The sequence below is a fragment of the Lissotriton vulgaris genome, chromosome 7 (genome assembly GCF_964263255.1).
Source record: "Lissotriton vulgaris chromosome 7, aLisVul1.2, whole genome shotgun sequence".
Classification (NCBI taxonomy): domain Eukaryota; kingdom Metazoa; phylum Chordata; class Amphibia; order Caudata; family Salamandridae; genus Lissotriton; species Lissotriton vulgaris.
In genome coordinates, this window is record NC_141695.1 from 1,392,862,296 (window position 1) to 1,392,882,720 (window position 20,425).

The following is a 20,425-nucleotide window of genomic DNA, read 5'->3' on the forward strand; positions in this document are numbered from 1 at the left end:
TTTCCACCATGGCTTCTTTTCACCCGAACGCGCATCAGCGCCATTCAATTTTCTCTATATGACAGTATATAATCTAATGCTGACAACATTGATACATATATAGTAAATTATATTAATGTAGATTACCTTTGTGGTATATGTTAACAGATGTATAGGTCAATGTAATGATGTCAGTGTGGATTCTGAACAATGTTTTTAATGTATGGATTGGATGCTTTTTTGAATGATTGTGTGTGACTGGACCATGATGGTAGGCAGTACGAGATATATAAAAACAAAAGTATTGTAGTATAAAAATAAATATGTACCAAATAATAAAATATGTTTTGAACAGGTCTGCTTCATGATATTGATTATTCATTGTGTTATACCTTTGAAAAGAAATGGAGAAGTCTGGTTCCTTTTGATGTATTTTTTAATACCTCAAATTATACATTGTGACCAAATCTCCACACAAAACTATGATCAGATACCAATGTTAGCTGAGCCCTAACTGATCTATCCTTTAGTATTTAAAACATCCAATTTGTATATGTAACGCATTAGGGTGCAGTGCCTCTGATTGTGATTTTGCTACAACAGTCATAGTAAAAAAAACTCAAGACTGTTAACTAAACACTGAAAGAACAAGCTAATGTATGTGTTTTACCAAAGTAAATAAAGTATCCTATCAAAACTCTTAACCACCCCAGCCCCATGTAGACACCCATATCAAAAACAACAAACCCAAGGACTTCTCACCTCATGCTGGCCCTGTACAGAGGTGCTCCCATCTAACCGAAGAGTTACAGCACCAAAATAAATTATTAAAATGTGGTTCACTATGGCTGGTTGAGTGGATACATGCCAAAGGCAGGTGTGACAAGTCACGGTGAAGGTGAAGAAACCGGGCCACAGAGTAGACAGCTTTGCTCCAAGTGCTAAAAAAGGTCTGATGGTTAAGTGACCAAAGAAGGCAGATTGTTAGTAGCTGCAATACCACCAGTGCAAAAGGCGCAGGTCACGGTTGGAGCCAGAGTCTTATAACCCCCCTGCCGCCATGCCTGCACAGAGTTGCCCAAGAACTGACATCACTTCCTACTGCCCAGCCGTGATCGAAAACAAATTCATGTCATGTGGAAATCAGAGAGGCACAAACTGCCTAATGTTCTCAGGACAGTAGCAGGGCTGATGGCAGGCCAAGCCTCCTACCATGTTTGCTAACTGAGGGGGAGGAGGGCGAGGGGGTCAGAATGTTAAGAACAAAAATATGGCCCTTAAAAACGATTGACCCTGGAATATTGACTACCACAATATGGTGAGCTACGTATATTTAGGTATGTTTCATTGAGTTTCACTGTTCTAAATGTAAATATGTATATAGGTATATATTTACTATCCTCAGCTCCACATCTACATTCCTTTAAGATAAATGGCTCATCAATGTAGGACTAAGAGGAGTGAATCTTTACTTGCCTATATATGCCTTCACAGTACTCAAGCAGTCAATATTCTGGACACAATATTTTTGTTGAAAAATATTTAAAACGTGATAGTCTGGTAGTACACCCTGAAGGAGTGTGCTTTCAGAAGAAACAAAAACTGCAAGAGGTAATTTAGTAAGGAAAATAGGAACTTCTGAGAGTTGGAAATTAAGAAAGCAACAGCAACTGAATACATTCAAAATGGAAAGAGAGTTAGGATGAAGAAGGGGAAACTCGGAAAGCAGACACTGCTAAGAGAAGAAGAACAGAAAATTGGTATAAATATAGAGCAGACCCTCAGGTAAGGTGAAGTTGTGAGAGCAAGGACTTTTTACAAAAGGTTAAGAAGAAGCAGCAGTTAATGAGAGAGTGAAAATGAGAATGCAGGAGTACAGTTACTGTGGTAGTTAGTGAGTAGAAAGAAAAATTGCAGAAAATGGTTTCAGTATAGATACTAAGGATCACAGTGAGGATAAATTACCTAGAGCAAGTAGCAGTGAGAGCAGAAACTGATGGAAAGACAGAGTAGAGATGGAGGTAGAGCAGAGAGACACAGAATTGATGAGCAGAAGCAGGAACAGTGTTTTGGACTGACACAGGTGTAGATTTGGTTGCACAATTTCTGAAAAGGGCTTTTTTAAAGAGAAGCATTTGTTGATATTCAAGTTAGTTTTAGTAATATGTCTTACATTTTTTCTGTGAATCATTTTCTAATATTCGTTTTTGTTTTGTAATATTCAACTGCAAACGTTCAATAAAGCAAATGTTGAATGAACTTGGAAATAAGATTTGTTTGAAATGATATAATGTCTCGTCATCACCTCTAGGGCATGTGGCCACCAGCCAATGGGCCACATATCTCGAAACTAGACTGATCGTGAGGAAAATGTTTATCAGGAAACATATATATTAATTTTTGAAGATGGTGGTTATCAGGAAAGAAATACTTTGCTTCTAAATATGACATTCATCAGGAAGGATGGACTAGTCTTCTGGAAGTTGTCATTGGTTAGTACGGATCGGCCAGCCTTCTGGAAGATGCCATTTTTCAAAAAGGATAGCATGGTTGCGATGAGGTGAAATACATGGGCTGTCCTACTGCCGTGGTTCTCTTTATGCACGCTAAAGTGGATTAGATATGAGGAGCGAATAGTTGTACAGGCTCTAGTACCTAACTCTGGATGTATGGCAACATCTGCCCCGCTGTTTATTCCACCTACAACATCTGGGTTTCTTGTTGTATTGTAGTATTGATTTGTGTTTGAGGGAGGGGGAGGCTGTGGGACCGACTATGCCATGTTGGGGAAAGCATAGGGTGGTTAGGGGGAGGTTTGGGTCGAGGATCATGTATACATTGAGGGCAGGTAATGGCCCACTCATATTAGACACGCACTCTGGCATGGAGTATGACACTAGAAATAACTGTGTAATGCACATTGTTTTCAAATTCTATACATGACATCCAAGACAATTAGTCTCTGGACATGGAACATCCGAGGTTTGAAAGATTATCGTAAGCTCCGTAAAGTTGTGGCTTTGTTGAAGAGACACCAAGTAGATACAGCTATGATATAAGAAACCCACCTAGCCCGCATAATTTGATGCTCTCCAGGCGGCGATTGCAGGGACACTTCTGCGCTGCTGGTTTTACCTCTCACGTTAGGCGTGTTCTCATTTAGACACACAAGGAGATGGTGGTATTGTTATAGGAAGCTGGCGCCTACAGGGTATGTATACTACATATCTTTAGCCCTATCTATCTTAGTACGGTGCTAAAGGGTAGAGAGAACCACCCACCTCCCCAAATCCTGCGGCTCAAGCTAAAGCTCTAGTACGTTAAACTCTCTAGCACACGTGAACTTTAATTTCCATAGAAAATGACAGCAGTAGCAATAGTATGTCAGCACACATATATAAACAGATCATAGTAGTGTCTCCATTCTTATATTCTTGTCACTGCATATGCAGTTTCGTGAGACAGATCGACAGCCAAAACGTGTTTCGTCGCTTCATATATATATACACATGCAACTTTTTCAAGGCTGAATAAAAATGTAAAGTACAGTCACTGATCTAGTATCACCATTATTCAAAATCTTCTTTAGTAAAAAACTAAAACTACGCAAGTCTCAACCGTGCTGTGACACTACCTGGGTAAATCCCTCTCATGCTACCAATGTATCATGCCATGTAAACATGATCCTAATAGAACCTCACCATGACATGTGAGATGGCACTGTAAGTAATATGGTGATAATACAATATTTAACATATCATCTCACCCCATGATTGTGTAAAGTGCCAAATATCGTCCAATTTGTGACTATCACACCATTAGTCCAACACAAATGAATTAACATGACAACCCCAACTCATGGCCAAAAAATGTATCAGTGAGTGCCTAAAACACCCACAAGTGCCTCTGCAAAAGGAAAACATACCTTCACTGTCTTCAATTAGACTTAGTATACATCATTAGCATTGATCTACCACCGTAATCTACCCCGTTGGAACTGGTCCTAGGTAATGTTCCATCAAGGTACCAAAGAGGACTTTTTTCAACTTAAAACAAGGTCACACACTGGCTGCACAGCAATACCAGGGAGAGGCATCTGGTCATGCAAGATATCATTATGGTTCACCGGGTGTCTTGGATAGGTAGGTCCTGTAAATCTAGAAACGGTGAATGTGTAGTGGTAAATTTCAATAAACCAACCACACCAGAAAGGTTCTTTAGAGATGTGTTGAGAGGGGGTGCGACCAGGGGGCAGGGCATAGAGACACTGCCCCTAGGTTTCTTCTATAGGGCAACCATACATCCTCAACTCAATAATGGAAACGAAGGCCTTCGCGTTAGGATTCCCCACTTCAGGGGTCAACAGAGAATGATGCAACCCATGTTAACACCGATGGGGGTGCATTTTCGGGGAGGTTTGGAGTTTCCATCGCCATATGTGGCTCCAAATCGATTTACAGCCCTTTTAGGTCTTAATGAATGCGATTGACTGTGCGGCGACCATGTAACTTATTCTTCCCATATTAAACATCCCGCTTTGAACAATAACTGCCTATTAATTAACTTAGTCTCTGAGTTTGTACCCCTAGCGGATACCTCTTATGATCCTGCTCATATTCCACCTGTGGGGGTCCAAGATAAGATTTGTCCTGTTTTACCTGTGCTTGTCCATCCAGGAGAAATCTCGCAGGGCCCTGCTGAGACCTATCAGGAGCATAATGTTCTCAGCTGGAATATAGCGGGGCTAGCAGGGAAAGTTAAAGATCCCTCATGGGTTGGGTTTGTGGGTAAATTTGCGTTAATTTGCCTACAAGAAACGTGGATGGTTGACTGTGATGTATCGTTGGTAGGGTACAGAGCTTTCTTTGTTCCAGCGACCAGGGCAACTAGTGGTAGAGCTAAGGGAGGACTTGCAATTTTTGCATCACTGGCCTTACGCTGCAGCATTGAGATCGTTCACACGGCAAACAGAAATATTCAGGCTATCTCCCTGGGTCAAAAGGATAGATCACTTTTGGTGATACATTTTTATAATGCTATCAATAAGGCAGAGGGTTGTGGGCTGGCAAAACTGAATAGCTTTGTCAAACTAGAATTCAGCTTTCATAGGAAGAATTTGCTCATTGCAGGAGATTTTAGCATCCATCTGTGTGGCGACCCAAAGCTGATTGCCCAGGGGAAACAGGGCTGTTCATTTATATCGAGTCTCCATTTTGAGCACACCAAACAGGGCAGTGTATTGAATACCATGCTGGATGAGTATGACTTAATTTCGGCAATGAGCTTGGTAGTGCCATATAGCAAATTTAGGGAACCAACATTCAAGGGACAGGGCTGTGGGACCTACATAGTCCACATATTAGCCTCTAGATCTATTTTTTCCCTACTGCAGGGTTTCTCTATTATCCCAAGCTTACACAGTGACCATAATCCTGTCTGGAGGGTGTTTGATGAAGGTCAAAGAGAAAACAAACACCAGTAACAACCTAAAACCTACGGAGGGAGGGCGTCACATCAAATGGTGCCAGATAATACCGTCCACCTTCCATGATTCCCTGACGGTCGCCTGTGAGGCAGAATTTAATTGCTGCCTCAATCATGAGACCTCATCAATTGGTATCTTAAAATCATTTGATGGTATAGCGTTTAAAGTAAACAAAATGTTACTGGCTCATGGTAAGATCAGTGCGCCCCTCAGACCAAAATGGTTCTGTTGCTTATGTTCTAAAGCAGTGAGTGATCTTAAGGCCGGGTTGAAAAAAGTCCCCAGAGATAGAGTTCTGATCTGTACCCTTAGAAAAAATTACAAAATGGCCTTGGCAACCCGCAAAGCAGTGGTTAAAGAAGATTTATGGAGGGAGCTCCTAGACCCAGTGGCCCTATCCAGCAGCTCCAGATTTTGGAGCACCATTAATCGATCACCTTTTTTTAGCGGAAGGGATCAGAGAGGTGGGCTCCAACATAACAGAGAACGAATGGGTGTTCCATTTTGTAGGAATTTTTAAAAATACATGGAGCCAGCGAGTTCCTTCTGATAGCTAGGCCCACTAATAAGGAAAACCTGACGTTCTCGGTGAACAAAATGGAGGAGGGCATGGCTAACCTGTCTAACAATAAGGCACCAGGACCAGACAGCCTTCCGCCGGACCTTTATAAATCAAAACCCTCGTTCTGGGATGGGATCCTGACTGCCGTGGGCAATGCCACAGCCATAGGGGGATGCCCTGCTTCTTGGGGTGTCTCGACGATTGTCCCTGTTCACAAAAAAGGGGATCGTAACAGCACTTTGAACTACAGGCCAATCTCTTTGATTGACTCTGTTATTAAGGTTATTGGGGGGCAATCTTAAAAAGACTGTGCACCTGGGCGGAGGATAACAGTATTATCTCAGATATCCAGTACGGGTTCCGCCCTGGACACTCCACCATGGCTCAGTGCTTAAACCTCTATTCCATCATAGGGAAGTACACCATGGCTTGCTCGGGTTCCATCTACCTGGCCTTTATGGACCTCTCAACCGCCTTCGATTGTGTCAATCGGGGAAGGCTGTGGTGGACCATGGAGGCCATGGGGGTGGAGCCCGCCCTGGTCGACTCCTTGAGCGACCTTCAGAGAGACACCAAGGCCAACATCAGATATTCAAACGATCTAAAGGTGTCCAGGAACTTTGATATCGAAAGAGGGGTCAGGCAGGGGTGCATACTTGCCCCCTTCCTTTTTAATCTATATATTAACGATCTGGAAGGTCATTTGCTAGAAACTGGGGCTGACTTCCCGTATGTAGGGAAGCGAGGACTGCCCGTCTTGCTTTATGCGGATGACGCAGTCCTCCTGGCACGAACACCCATAGGGCTTCAAACTTTACTTGACGCCTTCTATGGGTTTATGGAGAACCGCGATCTGTCTATAAACAACTCCAAATCATACGTGATGAGGGCAGGTCCACGCCTTAAAAAAGAGCATTCCTTTGTGGTGAATGGAGTGAGGGTTCCGAACTGCACAACATTCTCCTACCTGGGCGTTTTGTTTGACTATTGGCTCAATTGGGCTGCACTCCTAAATAAAAAAAAGGGTCAGGTAATAAGGGCAAATGCAGCACTTTTTGGCTTTGCTGCCAAAATGGGTAATCGACCAGTGGCAGCAATGCTAAAAAGTTAACAGGCTAAGTGCATATCCATAACAAGCTATGGTAGTGATCTATGGGGATATTGCAACCTTGAGGGTCTTCAAGTGACAGAAAACAACTTCCTTAAACAACTATTGAGTGTCCCCAAGGGGACTGCGAACTTGTTTGTCCATGAGGAAACGGGCATGCCCTACTTAAGCGACACCTTGGCATTACGCCCGCTTACCTTCTGGTTGCAATGTTGGCTTAACAAGCATTTACATCTTACCCATAATATCCTTAAAGAGGCCCTGAGTCTAGACCACATGAAAAGACTTTTCCCAGATGGTGTTGTCGCTCGCACTACTTTGTGGAGCGTTTACAAATAGCTGGTCATGTGACCGTTGACGTGAGGTCAAAAGTGCCGGTTTCATTGCACTCGTCCTCGTACTCGAGGAGAGGGTGTGAGGGTTCTGGACAAAGCTTAAGAGATTTAAGGTGAGCAGATACTGGGCGAAGGGATTTGTTTTCCCGGTAGGGCCACATTGGTTGCGTACCGTTAACTGACGGGATATCACTAAGTTGGATTCTAAAGTGAATAACTTTAGAATCCAATGAGGGTATTTCGTGAAGAGGCACATTATATCAGACTTTTCAACTGCACATGAAAGTATTGGACTACGATTGATACCAGGTTAACACCTGCAACTTTGCGACTTTATTAATCTAGAGGAGGGAAGAGGTCGAATATGAAGATTAGGACATGTGTTGGGTCAAGATAGTTTATAGACCTTTTTTTGCTCAGGATTATAGGGCACCAGTAGTAACATAGCCGTTTAGAAATAAGCGTGCAGCCCTCAGGCGCGAAGGATTGAACCTTATATCTCTGCATTTTTAGGAAGCAAACATAATAGAAGTAGACAAGTACTTAGACAGGTGGTGTCTGCTTTTCTTTCTTATAGTGATTGTACGCTTATACTGAAGAGGGAGCGTTGTGTAATTGGATCCTGCATTTTAATTTTCCCCACGCCGGTGGTCCATGTGGGTTGGAAGTATCACCACGTGATACATATGTACTTATGTGGTTTCTTAATTTTATGTAACATTTACCTGGCATTATTGATTGATTTCGAAAATGGAAACTTAGACATATTCCTTATGATTTTGTTTTTATCTGATGATGCATAGTAAGTGTAATTGAAGACAGTGAAGGTATGTTTTCCTTTTGCAGATGCACTTGTGGGTGTTTTAGGCACTCACTGATAAATCTTTTGGCCATGAGTTGGGGTTGTCATGTTGATTCATTGGTGTTGGACTAATGGTGTGATAGTAACAAATTGGACGATATTTGGCACTTTACACAGTCATGGAGTGAGATGATATGTTCAATATTGTATAATCACCATATTACTTACAGTGCTATCTCACATGTCACGGCAAGGTTCTATTAGGATCATCTTTACATGGCATGATACGTTTGTAGCATGAGAGGGATTTACCCAGGTAGTGTCACAGCACTGTTGAGACTTGCGTAGTTTTTGTTTTTTACTAAAGAAGATTTTCAAAAATGGTGATACTAGATTAGTGACTGTACTTTACATTTTTATTCAGCCTTGAAAAAGTTGCATGTGTATGTATATATATATTCACTGAAAAAACCATAGGTTAGAGACCATATATAGTTAGCTGGACATTTTATTGACATAAAACCAATGAAATTCCATATATAGTTAGTTGCACTAACTATATATCGCGCACCCGCAATCCACTGCTGATGATGTCACATATTACATCATTCATGACATGGTCAGTGACATCACTGATGACATCACTGATGACATCTCAAATGACATCACTGATGACATCACTGATGACATCTCAAACGACATCACTGATGACATCATCTAGTGTCTGTGTGTTTTTGTAAAGTTTAAATATGTTTTACATATTGAAGAATGAGTGGATGTATGGAAGACTGAGTGTGTGTGTGGCTGGCTGGGAGGTGTGTGACTCTGTGCATATCAATGTGTACTTGTATCAGTGATTGTATAAGAGAGTAAGTATGTGTTAGTATATGTGTGAAAAGTATGGTGTTCTGTGTTTAACTGTATAGATGAGGAAATCGAAGTGTGATTGATTCTTCACAGGACTGACTAGGTGTATGAGTGCATATGATAGTGTTGTAATAATGAGTGACTGTATGTATGAGTGATTGTATGGGTGAATGAGTGAATGTGTGTGTAGACGTAGGAATCAGTGAGTGCGTATGTAGTAACTGGTATTGGTGTGTCATGATGTCATCAGTGATGTCATTTGAGATGTCATCAGTGATGTCATTTGAGATGTCATCAGTGATGTCATCAGTGATGTCACTGAAGTATGGTGTTCTGTGTTTAACTGTATAGATGAGGAAATGGAAGTGTGATTGATTCTTTACAGGACTGACTAGGTGTGTGAGTAACTCCATGGATGAGTGGCAGTGTGTGAGTGTCTGCATAGGTGTATGAGTGCATATGATAGTGTTGTAATAATGAGTGACTGTATGTATGAGTGATTGTATGGGTGAATGAGTGAATGTTGGTGTAGACGTAGGAATCAGTGAGTGCGTATGTAGTAACTGGTATTGGTGTGTCATGATGTCATCACTGATGTCATTTGAGATGTCATCAGTGATGTCATCAGTGATGTCATTTGAGATGTCATCAGTGATGTCATCAGTGATGTCACTGACCATGTCATGAATGATGTAATATGTGACATCATCAGCAGTGGATTGCGGGTGCGCGATATATAGTTAGTGCAACTAACTATATATGGAATTTCATTGGTTTTATGTCAATAAAATGTCCAGCTAACTATATATGGTCTCTAACCTATGGTTTTTTCAGTGAATTTTCAAGGTTTTGTAAATGCAAATTCCTAACTATATATGGTCTATAACCTATGGTTTTTTCAGTGAATTTCATTGGTTTTTTAAAAGCTAATATCTATAGCTGTAAAATATATTCTTTATTACGTGACGTATCACGTAGCCACGTGAGACGCCTCATGACGCGTCGCATAACCGTGACGTATCGGTTCTGCAGCGCAAACAAAACCCGTAACGTAAGCGTGCCGGAGCACGCTTACAGATATATATATTTTTTTTAACCTTAATTAGACAAAATCCACACGTGCACATATCTTGAGGCCTTGCAAAGGCACATCAAACAAACAGTCCCTTCAATTTTGCCAAGTTTGCTGGAAATCTATTCCCTTCATTTTTTTTTTACTGTTTCTCTTGGTTTTCCCCTTGTTACGCTTACCGGGACGCTACCCGGTACGCGAACCGGACGCTCCAAAAACACAAGATGGCGGACTCCCGTTATGCTGCCGGTTAGCTGCCCGGTTCGCGTACCGGGAAGCGCCTCTACCGCGAAAAATCGCGGGGGACTTTAATATCCCCCTCATCAATCCTAGGGGGTCAGGAGGGGTTTACCTTCCCCCCTTTCCTTCATTTCCCCCTTCTTTTTTCACCACATCTTGTCTCTCGAACCTACCGAGAGACAAGATGGCGGCCGCTCCGGACTGTTTACAATGTTGACAGCTACGCTGCCGGTTAGCTGTCCGGTTAGCTGCCCGGTGAGCTGCCCGGTTCGCGTACCGGGACGCGCCTCTACGGCGTAAAATCGCTAAATTTTTTGCCCCGCGGGGCACTTTAATATCCCCCTCATCAATCCTAGGGGGTCAGGAGTGGTTTACCTTGCCCCCTTTCCTTCATTTCCCCCTTCGTTTTTCACCACATCTTGTCTCTCGATCGTACCGAGAGACAAGATGGCGGCCGCTCCGGTTTGTTTAGAATGTTGACAGACACCAGAGACCCAATCAGATTCGCTTTGCGAAGTTCCGTTACGCGTCAGGTACGCGAACCGGGGCGCTAACCGGAGCGCTGTCACAGATATATATATTTTTTTAAACGTTAATTTCTCAAAATCCACTGGAGCACATATATTGAGACAGCAAAGGCACGTCGGGCAAACCATATCTACAATTTTGCCAAGTTTCATGTAAATCTATTCAGCCGTTCGAGCTAAAAGTGAGTCCAACCGCCCTATGGAAAAATGAATGGGAAAAACACGTTTTGGGACCCCCCTTTGTTCTCAGCCCCCCCTTGACGAAACCCCACCAAATTTTCAGGGGCTGCTCAGAAAAAAATGTGCCATTTTCCTGAAAATTTCAGCCAATTCCGTCCACAAACGCCAAAGTTATTAGACATAGAATTTTCAGAAATCCCATAGAGAAAAAATCCTAACTATATATACCCACTGGCTATCGCCAGTAGGTAATATACATATATAAACATATGTAATTTGCATATCTATATAAATATAAATGCATGCATACATATACATATATGCATACATATGCATGTTATTTACATGAAAGTTTTAAAAACACTAATAAAAGCAAAGCTAAAAAGCCACCTCATTACAAACAGAATGGCTTTAACTTAAACGAGGGCGAGATCTATTGCATTTTCAATGCTTGTTTACTTTGGTTCTATCAAGAAGGCATTCAGATGTGTCACACATTTGCCATAAATTCTGAATGTTAGCACTCTAGTTGCTCATTAGATCACTGTAGTAAAGCTAGTGCTCACCAGGGAAGTCTGCTGCTAATCATGGTTTGCAGCCATTTCCCGCATTTTTTATCCCGCAGACTTTCAGTCCGCATACCATTATCCCGCAAGGTCATTGAGCTCGCATACCATTATCCCGCATTTTTTCAAAACGCATGTGCATTTATCGCGCATGCCTTTACAAAGAATTACGTTTTAAAGGCATGTATGGTAAATGCATTTGCGTTGTGAAAACCACGATGACGAGAGAGGTAAGTGGGTTTGTGTTAATTTTTTCGTGGGTTAGTGATTGTGTAGTGTAGTGTAGTGTTGTGTAGTGTAGTGTTGTGTTAGTGTAGTGTAGAGTTGTGGTGGTTGTTTAGTGTAGGGTCATGCTGGGGGTAGTGTTTTAGGGTTTACGGTTGTGTTGTAGTGTTTGCTTAGTGTAGGGTCATGCTGGGGGTAGTGTTTTAGGGTTCAGGGTAGTGTTGTAGTGTTTGCGTAGTGTAGGGTCATGCTGGGGGTAGTGTTTTAGGGTTTAGGGTTGTGTTGTAGTGTTTGCGTAGTGTAGGGTCATGCTGGGGCTAGTGTTTTAGGATTTAGGGTAGTGTTGTAGTGTTTGCGTAGTTTAGGGTCATGCTGGGCGTAGTGTTTTAGGGTTTAGGATAGTGTTGTAGTGTTTGCGTAGTGTAGGGTCATGCTGGGGGTAGTGTTTTAGGGTTTTGGGTAGTGTTGTAGTGTTTGCGTAGTGTAGGGTCATGCTGGGGGTAGTGTTTTAGGGTTTTGGGTAGTGTTGTAGTGTTTGCGTAGTGTAGGGTCATGCTGGGGGTAGTGTTTTAGGGTTTTGGGTAGTGTTGTAGTGTTTGCGTAGTGTAGGGTCATGCTGGGGGTAGTGTTTTAGGGTTTTGGGTAGTGTTGTAGTGTTTGCGTAGTGTAGGGTCATGCTGGGGTATAGTGTTTTCGGGTTTTGGGTAGTGTTGTAGTGTTTGCGTAGTGTAGGGTCATGCTGGGGTGTAGTGTTTTAGGGTTTTGGGTAGTGTTGTAGTGTTGGCGTAGTGTAGGGTCATGCTGGGGGTAGTGTTTTAGGGTTTTGGGTAGTGTTGTAGTGTTTGCGTAGTGTAGGGTCATGCTGGGGGGTAGTGTTTTAGGGTTTTGGGTAGTGTTGTAGTGTTTGCGTAGTGTAGGGTCATGCTGAGGGTAGTGTTTTAGGGTTTACGGTAGTGTTGTAGTGTTTGTGTAGTGTAGGGTCATGCTGGGGGTAGTGTTTTAGGGTTTAGGGTAGTGTTGTAGTGTTTGCGTAGTGTAGGGTCATGCTGGGGGTAGTGTTTTAGGGTTTAGGGTAGTGTTGTAGTGTTTGCGTAGTGTAGGGTCATGCTGGGGGTAGTGTTTTAGGGTTTAGGGTAGTGTTGTAGTGTTTGCCTAGTGTAGGGCCATGCTGGGGTGTAGTGTTTTAGGGTTTTGGGTAGTGTTGTAGTGTTTGCGTAGTGTAGGGTCATGCTGGGGGTAGTGTTTTAGGGTTTAGGGTAGTGTTGTAGTGTTTGCGTAGTGTAGGGTCATGCTGGGGTGTAGTGTTTTAGGGTTTTGGGTAGTGTTGTAGTGTTTGCGTAGTGTAGGGTCATGCTGGGGGTAGTGTTTTAGGGTTTTGGGTAGTGTTGTAGTGTTTGCGTAGTGTAGGGTCATGCTGGGGGGTAGCGTTTTAGGGTTTTGGGTAGTGGTGTAGTGTTTGCGTAGTGTAGGGTCATGCTGGGGGTAGTGTTTTAGGGTTTTGGGTAGTGTTGTAGTGTTTGCGTAGTGTAGGGTCATGCTGAGGGTAGTGTTTTAGGGTTTAGGGTAGTGTTGTAGTGTTTGCGTAGTGTAGGGTCATGCTGGGGGTAGTGTTTTAGGGTTTAGGGTAGTGTTGTAGTGTTTGCGTAGTGTAGGGTCATGCTGGGGGTAGTGTTTTAGGGTTTAGGGTAGTGTTGTAGTGTTTGCGTATTGTAGGGTCATGCTGTGGGTAGTGTTTTAGGGTTTAGGGTAGTGTTGTAGTGTTTGCGTAGTGTAGGGTCATGCTGGGGTGTAGTGTTTTAGGGTTTTGGGTAGTGTTGTAGTGTTTGCGTAGTGTAGGGTCATGCTGGGGGTAGTGTTTTAGGGTTTAGGGTAGTGTTGTAGTGTTTGCGTAGTGTAGGGTCATGCTGGGGTGTAGTGTTTTAGGGTTTTGGGTAGTGTTGTAGTGTTTGCGTAGTGTAGGGTCATGCTGGGGGTAGTGTTTTAGGATTTAGGTTAGGGTTGTAGTGTTTGCGTAGTGTAGGGTCATGCTGGGGGTAGTGTTTTAGGGTTTAGGGTTGTGTTGTAGTGTTTGCGTAGTGTAGGGTCATGCTGGGGGTAGTGTTTTAGGGTTTAGGGTTGTGTTGTAGTGTTTGCGTAGTGTAGGGTCATGCTGGGGTATAGTGTTTTAGGGTTTTGGGTAGTGTTGTAGTGTTTGCGTAGTGTAGGGTCATGCTGGGGGTAGTGTTTTAGGGTTTAGGGTAGTGTTGTAGTGTTTGTGTAGTGTAGGGTCATGCTGGGGGTAGTGTTTTAGGGTTTAGGGTAGTGTTGTAGTGTTTGTGTAGTGTAGGGTCATGCTGGGGGTAGTGTTTTAGGGTTTAGGGTAGTGTTGTAGTGTTTGTGTAGTGTAGGGTCATGCTGGGGGTAGTGTTTTAGGGTTTAGGGTAGTGTTGTACTGTTTGTGTAGTGTAGGGTCATGCTGGGGGTAGTGTTTTAGGGTTTAGGGTAGTTTAGTTGTTTAGTGTATGCTAAAGGCATATTCGTTCTAAAAGTTTTCGTTATTTTAATTTGCGGCCTAATAGTATATGCAGGATTTTTTTTGCGGACTGATGGTATGCGGGATTTCGTCATATATTCGCTAATCATACTTTCTATGGCAAAATGAACCCCCTCATTTTGTTCCTTTTTAAATTAAATGTTTTAAGAGTTACCACTTTATTCCAATCAAGATGGCTTCAGGTGTGCCATACCTTTGTAATAAGTAGGACTGTTAGCACTCTAGTTGTTCTTTAGAACACTCTGGGACAATCTGTCATTGGGCTATAGTTGGGCTACATCTGGTGATATTTGGGCTACATTTGGTTTTTTTTATCTCTGGCGGCCATCTTTGGGCTACATTGGGCTACATTGGGCTACATTGGGCTACATTTGGGCTCCAACATATATATAGCCCAATGTAGCCCAATATATATTTTTCAAAGTTAATTTTCGTAAAAACCACTGGAGCCTATATCTTGAGACATAGCAAAGGCACATCGGGCTACCAGTCCCTACAATTTTGCCAAGTTTGGTGTAAATCCATTCAGCCGTTCAGGCTAAAAGTGAGGCCAACCGCCCTATGGAAAATTGCATAGGAAAAACACGTTTTGGGACCCCCCTTTTTTCTCGGCCCCCCCTTGACGAAACCCCTCCAAATTTTCAGGGGCTGCTCAGAAACAAAATGTTCCATTTTCCTGAAAATTTCAGCCAATTCTGTCCTCATAAGCCAAAGTTATTCGACATAGAATTTTCAAAAATCCCATAGGAAAAAAATCCTAACTATATATACCTACTGGCTATCGCCAGTAGGTAATATATATATATTTGAAGTGATGAAACACATGTTGGCTGTCGATTTGTCTCACGAAACTGCATATGAAGATTCCACTGATAAGAATAAAAGAATGAAGACACTTCTATGATCTGTTTATATATGTGTGCTGACATACTATTGCTACTGCTGTCATTGTCTATGGAAATTACATTTCACGTGTGCTACGGAGTTGAACGTGTTCTCATTTAGGTTAATCCCAGATCGGGCTTTGCTTTGCATGTGGAGGAGGTTGATCCCAATAGCAGATTTGTTGTGGTCCGGTGTCAACCTGAGGGATTTGGTGCTCATCTAGTGAATATATACAGACCCAATTTTGATGACCATCAGTTCTTTCAGGCTATTGTGATGCGCTTGCTCAAAACTGATGAACTGCCACAGGTGTGGGCTGGGGATTTTAATTGTATACTTGACCCCAACAGAGATGGGTCACTGGCTCACATAGGAGACCTGCCGCAGGTGGCAGTGCTATTACAGTGTCGATGGACCAGCTTGAATTAGTGGATGTATGGAGGCAACGGCCCAATGCAACCCCCGGGTTCACTCACTACTCTGCCCAACACAACACTCACACTAGGATCGATTAGTGGCTGGTTTCTAGTGGTTTGCTCCCAAAGGTCTTGAGCTGTGAGCTGCTCCCTGGAAAATATTCAGACCACTCCCCCGGGACAGCTGAAGCTGACAGTTCCCACAATGAGATATGCCCCTTTATACGTGGAGGTTCCCCTCATATTCCTTGCTTGATCAGGTATTTTGCTCAGATATGGCTACGGCTATTGAAACTTTCTTTTGGGAGAATATAGGCTCAGTCCCTGCCTTTTCAACCATCTGGGAGACTTTTAAAGTGTTCATAAGGGGAAGACAATAGCTGAGCATGCAGGAGTACTTAGATGTATTCAGAACAGGCTCACTAGACTAGAGGCGGGCATAGTAGAACTGGAAAGGGACGATCAGATTACTGGTAATGTAGAGAAGCCAAAAAGTATTAAAGAGTTACTGGAGGAACATCAGTATACGGCGGAAAGTGGAGTCAAGCCCTTAGGCAAGTAAGCCACAGCATGTGTATATGGGGAAAGCAAATGTTCTGGTGCCCTTTTGCTAAGCTGCAGCTACCCTCTTAGGGAAGCTAACTCTATAGTCTAGATCATGGGCGAAGATCGTAGCATGATATACGGACTCAAAAGGCATTGCGGATCGACTTAGAAGATTTTATGCAGATATCTACAGATTACACACTCTTCCTGATGGTCCTGCAATAGAGGACTATTTGACGCATATTCGCTTGACTTGGCTCACTGACTCCCATAGGGAGCATCTTATGGCTCCCTTAGACCCCAGAGAAGTTAGGGTTACCTTATCGTCAATGAAAAGTGGCACCGCCCGGAGCTTGGATGGGTTAACAGTTGCCTTTTATAAAGTCTTTCAAGATCTTCTAATACCGAACGTCGTTACACTATTCGAAGAGATTATTGTGTGAGGCAATGATTGTTACTCTCCTCAAACTGGGTAAGTCCCCTCGTACGTGCTTGTCATATAGGCCCTTGTCTCTGCTAAATATAGACACAAAACTATTCGCCAAAAGTTTGGCTAATCGTATTTCTCCCCTACATCTGGTGCTAGTGGGAATTGAACAAGCAGGATTTGTTCCTGGGAACAACCTGACATCCAACCTAAGAACAATTTTTGCAGCAAATCAACACACTGAGTTAATGCTGATGCGGTTTTCTTCGATGCCGAAAAGACTTTCGACTCTGTCGAATGGCCTTTAATGGAGATGGTACTTAGAAGGGTGGGTCTGGAGAGATCTTTCTCCAACTTGTTAAGGTCCTATATGAAGCTCAGAGGGCTAGAGTTAGACTTGGAAATACAGGACTTCTCCGATACCAATATCTAGGGGCACTCGTCAGGGATGCCCCTTGTCCCCCCTATTGTATACCTTGGTTTCCGAACCGCTGCTTTATGCGCGTAGGGAATATCACAGCCACAGAGGGGTGCGCTTTCTGGTATACCAGCTAATAGTCTCTGCCTATGCAGATGATCTGCTCTTATATGTCTGAGACCCAGCTACCCACCTCACCCTGGTCATGAATGAGGTGGTCGATTTTGGACAGCTGTCTGGACTATACATTAACTGGAACAAGTCCCTGATCTTTCCACTAACTTCATCCACCCTCCCTCCACCCATGCAGTACCCTTTGGCCTTGACCACAAAGCCATTCGCTATTAGGGGATACAGATACATACCGACTCAGATGTAGTACTCACGGAAACTATGGAAAAGTATTAGACAGGCTTGAGGATGACATTACTAGATGGATACGATTACCACTCTCACTGCTGGGACTTCTTGCATTGATGAAGATGGTCGTTCTTCCTAGGCTACTATTTCTGTTCCAGAATATTCCCATGGTGCTCCCACAACCCATATTCACTAAGATAAGGTCCTTCATGATAAAATTAACCTGGGCAGTCAAAGAGCGTTGAGTGAAATGGGAAATTCTCACCCTGTCACACTCTATTGGCGGTCTTAATGCCCCAGATCTAGATTTATATTATAGAGCAGCACAGTGTTCTCACATCTCTGCCTGGCTACAGTGCCTTGTGCCTCCCCCTTATATACATTTATATAGAGAGAAAATAGCCGCAGACTCAGATACGCTCCTGCAAGCACTTTTCAGAAATCCAACAAGAAGACATTATATAGTAGATTCTCCTAATGCCACTACTCATGCCTGGCATAATCTGCTGAACAGGCAAGCAGACAATTTGTATTCTCCGTGGACCCCCTTGAGTGGTGCACTTGGCTCTCTTCCAGTATAGACAGTGGGGTAACCAAAGCCCTGTGCAAAATGAATGTAGCTGTTATTGGAGACCTCTTCGAGGGGGGAGAATTTCAGGGCTGGGAGTAACTGACTGCTGATGGTTCTACCTCTACTTGATTGGTTCAATTCCAGTACTTTAGATTACAGCATGCCCTGAAGACACTACTGGGGAATTCCCTCTAGGAACTGCCCTAGGTACTGGCCCTCTCATATATCATTAAAACCCCAGCACCTTCAAAATTTATCTCTAGAATTTATAACCTTATGCAAGCAAATATGAATCTGCTATTTTCAAAACCTAGGCAAGACTGGCAAGGAGAGCTAGGGCAGGTTATTGGGGACAAATAATGGCAATATTGTTGTGAAATGACGAAAAAGTTATCAATGAATGGTAGGCACCACCTCATACACTTCAAATTAATTAACAGAACATACTACACTCCAGTGCGTTTGCACAGATATGGTTTGCCAGAGACAGCAGCATGCTCTCATTGCACGGAGCCTGCATCCGACTTTATACACATAGCCTGGAGCTGCCCTACCATATTAGAGTATTGGGGAAATATTCTAGACGATAAATGATATCACCAGCCTTACACATATCTCCCCACCTCCCCTAATCCTACCATCCCCCGACATGCCTGTCACAACCCACACCCCAAGCCGAATACCCCCAACCCCAACACCTCCCCTCCCCCAACCACCAACCTTCCTATCCCAACCGGAACCCTCAGCTGAACCTCTCTACCCCTAGCCCTATCAACCCCCAATCCTCCTGCCCCAGCCTACACCGCAGTCTGCTTGCCCCCACCCTCCCCTTTCCCACCAGCCCTAACCAAGAGTCCATGTCAGAATTAACAGACCGCCTTGCACGCATTGAAACACAACTCAACACCCTCCTACCAATGACCCCTAAACACCTCATAACTATAACCGAAAACCTATCCCTTCTCCACTCCCAAATCAACACAATCTCACAAAGCGTAAACACTATCCTTCTCAACACCAAAGCACCCCCCTCCCCACCCAACACCCTATACTCCCCTCCCTCATAAACATCAACGAGCCACCTCAGCTACCCAAGCACCAGACGACCACCTGTCACTCCACCCCTAGAAGCACCACCCAATCTATTAGACCAAAAAGAGCGGTCCCTGAGATGTATTTGAATGAGGCAGCGACACTAGCTAATACCTACGTCCCTACACTACCCAAACCCCCCCCTCCAACATACAGGAAGTCACCGGAATAGGCAGAGCAAACCAACAACTTAGACCCACATGACCGCCCTGCCAACGCTCAACCATTCCCCAAGCTCCCCCCTCCTAAAACCTTTCCAACTGCGGCAAGACAAACTGCATGCTTCTAAACTGCAGATCCTCAGTCAGGCATGCGATAGAGCTGGCTGATGCCATACTAAATCATGACATTGATATCGCGTTCCTCACCAAAACCTGTCTAAATGAAACATCCTATCCGCTCCTTGACCTTCTAGTCCCCCCTGGTTTCTCCATCATCAAAAAGACAGAATTGACCAACGAGGTGGTGGCATTGCCATCACCCACAAGAACCAATCAATCAATCAATCAGTGACATTTGTAAAGCGCGCTACATACCCGTAGGGTCTCAAGGCGCTGGGGGGGGGGGGTGCCGCTACTGCTCGAACAGCCAGGTCTTCAGCTTCTTCCTGAAGGAGAGGTGGTCTTGGGTCAGGCGCAGGTCGGACGGGAGGGAGTTCCAGGTCTTGGCGGCCAGGTAGGAGAAGGACCGTCCTCCTGTAGTCGCTCTTCGGATGCGGGGGACGGTGGCGAGGGCGTGGTTGGCTGATCGGAGGTGGCGTTTGGGAGCGTAGAAGTTGACTCGGCTGTTGAGGTAGCTCGGGCCTTGGTCGTGTAGGGCTTTGTGTGCGTGGGTGAGGAGGCGGAAGGTGATTCTCTTGTTGATGGGGAGCCAGTGAAGGTCTCTCAGATGTCCGGAGATGTGGCTGGATCGTGGGATGTCGAGGATGAGTCTGGCTGAGGCGTTTTGGATCCGCTGGAGTCTCTTCTGGAGCTTGGCGGTGGTCCCGGCGTAGAGGGCGTTGCCGTAGTCCAGTCGGCTGGTGACGAGGGCCTGGGTGACGGTCTTCCTGGTCTCTGTGGGGATCCACCAGAAGATCTTCCGTAGCATGCGTAGGATGTTGAAGCACGCCGAGGAGACGCTGCTGACTTGCCTGGTCATGGAGAGGGAGGAGTCCAGGATGAAGCCCAGGTTTCGTGCATGGTTTGTCGGTTTGGGTGCGGTGCCCAGGGCGGGAGGCCACCAGGAGT